Below are 7,739 nucleotides of genomic sequence, written 5' to 3'. Positions count from 1 at the left end.
TCATGGATAGGTGAGGCCCTGAGGGTTTTCAGTAACAAAAATGTGAACTGTTGTGGTCCAGAATTGAACCATGTATATTGGCATAAGGGTATTGATTGGCCTCAAATCCTTTGTTGGCTGGGTGCCACTCTGTCGCTGCCATTTACTTGTTGGAACATAAAAATGACTATATCCTTTTGTTCTGTAACTATATGCTTGCTTTGTTACCTGACAATTGGCCAACATGTATTGTCAAACCTTATGAATTTGTCTCTGACAAGCCTGGAATGTTCATGCCAAATTGTTGACAACATACCAGGGAAATTGCAAAGAAAATAGTGGGCAACAACAAATGTCACAGCTCATTTATCCCAAGAGTATAGAGTAGGCCACATCTTATAGGGGAACAAAATTCAGAAGAAAAATAAACATGAACTGCCATTTTTTCAGGTTTTTACATCACACACCAACAATTTGGCATGAACAGTCCAGAATGACTCTGAAAGATGATCCGAAATGACTGAATATGTTGCCAATACAACGATGTCATTTAGAGCTCCTGAATGAATAAAAGGTCCAATGAAACATATGTTTTTCTCAATATAATGGAAAGCAACAACACACAAGTTATATGTTTGAGGATGGGTAAACTATTTTCAGAAATGGACATGTATGTGAGCTCGTTAAATCAGCATATAGGTAATTAGGCATACATGCTTGTAGGCCGTATTCTTGGCAGATGAAGATTCCTTTTTATCAGAAGAAAAATGAAAAAATCATCAACTATCCTACTTGTGTTCCTGATTGTTTGGTCTCAGTTGAGTGAAAGAAATCTCAGGGACATTTCTACATAGCACTGAATCTTGATAGATACAGACATGCACAACAACAAACTTTAATTTGGTTCTTGTCTTCCTCTTGCCATCCTGCTGATCAACTACCTTTTGGTTCTTCCATGCTCTGTCAATGTATAAGATAATAATTTCAGTACAAGCATATCTAGCAGAATAAATGGTTCGAGTTTCAATCTGGATTTGCAGACAGTGAAGGGGGAACGAGGCTGGGGCGACCACCGCGCCCGGCACCATTGGCGGCAAGGCTCCTAGGGGAAAGTGGTGCGGGTGCGCCGTGCCGTCAGGCGGTGGCGAGAATGGCATGACCAACGGCTGGATTTTGGGTGCGTTGGAGGAGATAAGGAGTGAAACAGGGAAGCGGGGAAGGAGACGCCTGTTGTAAGATTCACATGGACAGTTGGCGAGCGCTGGAGTGGGTCTCATGATCGGGTCCATACGACTCGGTATTATCGGATTTTTTTCCGCATGGGACTGCTATGGACCATGATGGAACATTTATGGTGACACAGTTTTCAGAAATCTTTTTCATTCTCATAGTGAATCTTAGGGAAAATGGACTTTCAATCAACTTCATAGTGGATCTTAGGGAAAAAACTCCTATGCCACTAATTAAAAATCCTATTATACAACACCGACAAGTTCGACCATGTTTTCATCAAAACAATATTACTAATTCTTTTGGTTGCAATGAAACACCGAAAACCTGGCTCGAGTACATTTGAAATTTAACATTGTCGGCTATTACATACTTGTAAAATTACATACTCATATATCAAGCTTTCAAAGTATAAGTATTTTTCAGGTCTGGACAGATTCAAGCGACTGAAAGAATATTATCCTATTTAGTTAAAATTAAATAGCCTAATCTTCTATCAGATTTACATGGGCCTTAGGGTATAGAACAGACTTACAGTTGGATAGTAATTCGTGAAAACAGAGTAACCAGTGATAATCAAATCCATTACTGCATCAAGGTACTTTTTCACATGATCATGCCATAAAGGCATTCCGGATTTGCAGAAGAAAGGTAGGAAACTCCTACAAAGCAGCAAGCAAACCACCCAGATTCAGAGCAGCTGGGAACGAATAAATTCAGAAATAGATAATTAGTAAACATTGAGATTGCACGTGTTCTATTGCTACCTGCCTTCTCTTGTTAAGTAACTCATTCAAAGACAGATAGTAGCTCGCTGATTAGTAGGTGGTGGTGTTCTAGATGCTCGTCCCTTCTCACCTTGGGCTCTCTGAATAAGTGATTATGTATTACCAAATCCAATGATGGCTATCTCCATGAAGATCATACATGTACCACTGCAAGCAAGCAAGCCAGTTGTTAGATCTATTTGTCCATATAAGATAGGAGTAGGAATGCATGCATATCCTGCTATATGTCATTCAAAATTTCATTTTTCTAATATGCTAGCCTGCTAATTGCATTGGGACAAATTTGTAGAAGAAGCTAATCAGGGCATCTCCAATGCAAGAGTGCTTGTTCGGCGCTTAGGCAATAAAAAGTAATAATAACAGAATTAGCATCGATCTATCAGCCTGCTTAAGTGAGTTTCGTAGTGGACTGTTCCTTGCAGTTCAGGAGCACACCACGGATTCTTGGTCATTTAAATAAAGAGCTTTTCTCACTTACTCTATTATAATGTGATTGCTAGATCATGTACTAGGTGTGTTGAAAAGAGAAGTTATTTTGCAGTCAAAATAAAAAAACACGAGTAATCCAAACCAAACCAAGATCTGAGGTGGTGACGAACACTCACCTCGACCTTGTCGAGCTTTCCCTTATTCAGAACCTTGAAAAGGGTGAATCCAGCGGGCGTCTCGAACAACATCAACATCTCCAACCAAGCAGCAACTCAACTCACCTAGATAAAAGCACACCACACAACGAAATCAAAACAAAGACCAAAAATTGCAAAGACATGAGAAATGATCAGCATGGCAATATTGTTCAGCAGTCAAATAGTGCAAAAATGATACATTGAGAAATCTATATTGGCCTATAACACATGAATATTCCAACGTTTGTCCTGGGACTGCATCGACCACAATACAAATAACATTGAATAAATTTGACACATCTTGTCAACTCCGCCTATGTCTTCTAGGCATAGCCGGTCCCAAGCCCGGGTAAAGGAGGAGGGTTGTGATAGGCTTGGCGAGCCAACGTAAAAACTAGCCAGTCCCATAGGTATGAAACCCATTTGAGCGAGAATAGTACTAGGATGGGTGACCTCCTAGGAAGTCCTCGTGAAAGGGTTTCATATCTAAGGGTTGTGATAGGCTTGGCGAGCCAACGTAAAAACTAGCCAGTCTTTTGGGTATGAAACCCATTTGGGCGAGAGTAGTACTAGGATGGGTGACCTCCTGGGAAGTCCTCGTGAAAGGGTTTCATATCTAGCCTACCCCAACTTGTTTGGGATAAAAGGCTTCGTAAGTAAGTAAGTAAGTAAAATTTGACGCATCTTGTCAATGGAATAAATTTAGAACATATTGTACAATAAATTTGACACATCTCGTCAATGGAATAAAGTTCGAAGTTATTGTACGCCTTTTGTTATGTGTCCATCATAGTTCAATGCATCACAATAGTTTTCATTTGCTATCATATTTAGTTTTATTAACCATTGCGGATTGTATCATGTTGCATGCAGTACACCATAGACTCCGAAGCACAACAATGAAATGTGTGATTAACCATAGAGGATGATAATAATAATAAACAGAAACATTATTCACAAGAAAAGGAAAGAGTGTCCAACATTGCAAATAAAAGATAGACCAGACAGAAAATCAAAAGCTTGTAGACATAAACACAAATAGTTAGTACCCAGACCTTAGGATCGGAAATGACTTAGATTTATTTTTTTTCCTTAGATTGCAAGGAGCATATCATTATATTACTTAGTACTGCTCATAAAAAAGGTCCAAGTGCAAGTACTCACAGGCCTGCAGGCAACCAATAGTGTCTCTAGTTGTACTCGGTGAATCCGGACATTGGGCAGGTTGTCGATGGACGCCCTCGGCATATGTCGTTGGTGCCCTCGATCTCGACGAGTCCACTGCATTCACCCGACCATCAATATTTTGCATCAAATATCAGAGAATCCTATAAATACATATATCAGGAAGCTGTTCTAAGAGTATAGTAACATAATCCAATAATTAATATATTGACAACACTATTGCTTGAAGGGGCCAATCAGAAGCTCCTAATTATTTTAGTCTGCCAGGCAATTTCTATGTACTACAATCTTCAACCATGTTCTGTAACCAACTTACTCACTGATAATGAGAAGGAATAACTATCTGAGTAGCTGAGGAGGCAGCGAGTAGGATGGCTTGTATACACTAAAATCCAATCTTGTTCAGTGATGGGATATGCATCATACATGTCCCTGAAGCTGCAATGCCAATGATTTGTTCTGATACGGTTCCTGAAATTTATGATACGATATAAAATCATTTTGAGTAGTAGGCATCCACACCATAACTGTATCAACTAGCAAGCAAAAGTCACACTCCAATTTTGAAGCGTACAAAATCCGAGCTCTGAGGTTGAACTTATTTAGAAACTTAATAACTAAACTATATATGTGAGCTAGTAACCTCTCCCATACACTGAATAGGAAATACTGTTAGTAAAAGGAGACAACAAGACAACCAATATGCCCAAGTACCAGAGAATGAAATAACCCAAATAAACTGTAAAAGATGAGGAAAAACTACAGAAAAAAGAAAAAAGAATGATGACTTCAACAAATTGTAGGGAGGACAGAAGCAGTCTCAAATTATTTATGCTTTCTGAGTTGAATTACTACTTCCAAAGCAAATGGCCAATCTGGCTGTAGGAAGGAACACCCAAAACATGACAATAAAAGGGCCAAGCTAGCTGTAAGAAGGAGCTCACAGGCAAGATGCAACCAGAAGTGAATAGGGAGTCCGACAGCTTATTTTCATCTCCTCCCATGCTACTCCTCGATGGTTCGCCTCCTCCCATGACGGTGCCCGACGGAATTGGCCGGTCAGAATTTGCTATTCAACCATTTCTCTTCTTCTTTGTAGTTCTAATTGAATATGGTACAATGATTTATCCACTATTTTAATCTTATATTGGAGCCTAAACATACATGGAGCGTTTCATTTACATTCACCTTTGATTCTCCATATAGTTGATGTGTTCTCCAATAAAATAAACGATTTGGCTTTTTTATCATTATGGTTTGTGATTACATGACTATAGAAATCACAAGTAACTTTTATATCAATTTCCATGATTTTAATCGCCTTGTGGCACAGTGGCAATGTTTCATGACTACCGCTCTAGCATTGAATTGATGCAAGTTAATTGATATTATTTTGTAAAAATAGCTAGATATGGTTATCAAAATAATATCCAACTCCAAGTGGATATGTTGTCTTTGCAATAGCCCAGTGAAACAAGAAGCATGAAAAAAACTAAATAAGAATACAGTCTAGAGTATATTATATAACGTATTACTCTTGGGCATGTATATAACATTAAATTTGAAACGTTAGACCTTTGCCAGGTGACTTCCATCTGAACACAAAGATATGCAAATTTAGAAGTACCATAAGAATAATGACTCTTTAGAAGTACCAGAATAATAATGGCCCCATATACCAGGAAAGCAAATAGATGTGATGATTTACTGTTTATTGGCTGATTATCTACTTTTCAACAGTTTCAGTGTGAATTGTCAGCAAAATTTGATTCTCCATATAGTTGATGTGTTCTCCAATAAAATAAACGATTTGGCTTTTTTATCATTATGGTTTGTGATTACATGACTATAGAAATCACAAGTAACTTTTATATCAATTTCCATGATTTTAATCGCCTTGTGGCGCAGTGGCAATGTTTCATGACTACGCTCTAGCATTGAATCGATGCAAGTTAATTGATATTATTTTGTAAAAATAGCTAGATATGGTTATCAAAATAATATCCAACTCCAAGTGGATATGTCGTCTTTGCAATAGCCTAGTGAAACAAGAAGCATGAAAAAAACTAAATAAGAATACAGTCTAGAGTATATTATATAACGTATTACTATTGGGCATGTATGTAACATTAAATCTGAAACATTAGACCTTTGCCAGGTGACTTCCATCTGAACACAAAGATATGCAAATTTAGAAGTACCATAAGAATAATGACTCTTTAGAAGTACCAGAATAATAATGGCCCCATATACCAGGAAAGCAAATAGATGTGATGATTTACTGTTTATTGGCTGATTATCTACTTTTCAACAGTTTCAGTGTGAATTGTCAGCAAAACAGAGATGAACTCTGCTGTTATATATACTCCTGCACGAGCCCCTGTACCCCACCGCACTGAATTGCTCCATCCAATAGTTTCATTTGACTTGTGCCTACATTCAAAGCTGCAGTGATCTTTTTTCATTGGCTCCACCGCCCCAATCTAAAGTAAACAATAATTTCCTGCAATGGATAGGGAAATGATTAATTACATGAGCAAAATTATGGACAAAAAAGCACACAATTAACAATCAACCATATAGAGTGATAGATCCAATAATGTTATGTGTCAAGCAAACAAGCGATCACTAACAATATTTTTCTCAAGTTGTGGAGTTTCCAGCTCTTAAATTCAAAAACTCACATCCTTTCGCCCAGTCCCACAGCCGTTGCAGCAGCACTCCGCCTCCGTCCTCCTATACTCCACCATGAGAACCTCCTCCTCCGGTCCTCGTCCCAGCCTCTTCCTTCTTGGCCGACAGCCGCTGCCCACTCTCGCCACCTCTCCATGACTCCTTCAGCTGCTACCACATCTGATCCTCACCCTCGCCTGCTTGATACGCTGCATCACCCAAAACATGGCAAGAAAAGGGCCAAGCTGGCTGTAAGAAGAAGGAGCTCACGGGCAAGATGCAACCAGAAGTGAACAGGGAGTCCGGCGGCTTATCTTTATCTCCTCCCGTGCTGCTCCTCGATGGTTCGCCTCCTCCCATGACGGCGCCCGACAGAATTGGCCGGTCAGCATCGGCGGCAGAGTCAAGCCGTCTTCCTCACTCGCTCTGTCTTCCCCATCTTTCTCGGTGTTGACCACTCAGGTAACTCCAGAGAAGAGGAGACAGGGAATTGAAGGGGAGAAGGAGGGCCACGGTGGTGGTCGAGAGCAGGAGAGGAGGAGAGACGTGAATGTCTCGCATCGGCCGGAGACCCTCTCCCGCCCGCCGTCGCACCTCCCTCTCCTCTTTCCTCTCGCTTTCTCCCTCCTCTCTTTCTTTCTCTCTCCTGCAGGGACCGGTCCATGGCGAATCGAGCATCCCCGCCATCGCTTTTTGCCGGAGATGCCCGCCGCCGCCGCTGCCAAAGATGCCCGCCACCACGCCCGCACGCCTCGGATCCGGCCGGATCCCCTACTATTCGACCCCAGCGAGAAGACCTGGCGGCGGCTGATGAGGGAGGAGTGAGTGGTGATGCGCTGCGCTGTGGGGGTCGAGGTGAAAGAGAGCTAGGTTTGCGCTGTGGGGGGCGAAGCATGCCAGCAAATGAGCGAGGCGCACGAGGCGAGTGGGGAAAGGGCAGTTTCACCCAGTAAAGTTTCACCTAGCCAATCGAAAGGGACCCCGAGCCCACCAGTGATGGACCTCAAAAATCAACCGCGAGGTGAAATCAGCGGTAAGGATCCGACGGACCTAGCTGCTCGGTTGACCAGATTCAACGCGATTGAACGGCCAGGAACATCCTGATTCGGAGGAGCTCCGAGATGGAGGGTCGGCTAGGCTTCTTTTATGTTTAAACTAGTTGACCCGTTGCGCCAAATGGCGTAGAGACCCGCTGAAGACATGTTGTCGATGAAAATAGTTTCATGCTTCAAGAACCCTAAACTAAACTATGGTATTT

At 41.2% G+C, this 7,739-nt stretch overlaps 1 long non-coding RNA gene across 9 annotated transcripts; it reads right to left on the bottom strand.

The window, feature by feature from the left end:
* Positions 1-547: 547 nt before the first annotated feature.
* Positions 548-7,397, bottom strand: LOC123069918 (uncharacterized). 9 transcript variants are annotated; one of them, XR_006433207.1, is made up of 8 exons: positions 6,493-7,395; positions 4,753-6,311; positions 4,125-4,279; positions 3,788-3,951; positions 2,603-2,707; positions 1,977-2,144; positions 1,745-1,871; positions 548-939 (listed from the first exon to the last, which is right to left on the bottom strand). It is a non-coding gene; the product is annotated as an uncharacterized lncRNA (long non-coding RNA). The 9 variants fall into 9 exon arrangements; XR_006433208.1 differs by having other exon boundaries at positions 4,129-4,279; XR_006433202.1 differs by having other exon boundaries at positions 3,788-3,904; positions 6,493-7,394.
* Between the last annotated feature and the right edge of the window lie 342 nt (positions 7,398-7,739).

The sequence above is a fragment of the Triticum aestivum genome, chromosome 3B (genome assembly GCF_018294505.1).
Source record: "Triticum aestivum cultivar Chinese Spring chromosome 3B, IWGSC CS RefSeq v2.1, whole genome shotgun sequence".
Taxonomy (NCBI): domain Eukaryota; kingdom Viridiplantae; phylum Streptophyta; class Magnoliopsida; order Poales; family Poaceae; genus Triticum; species Triticum aestivum.
The sequence above is the reverse complement of the archived record's forward strand: the minus strand, read 5'-3'. Positions and strand labels throughout refer to the sequence as shown.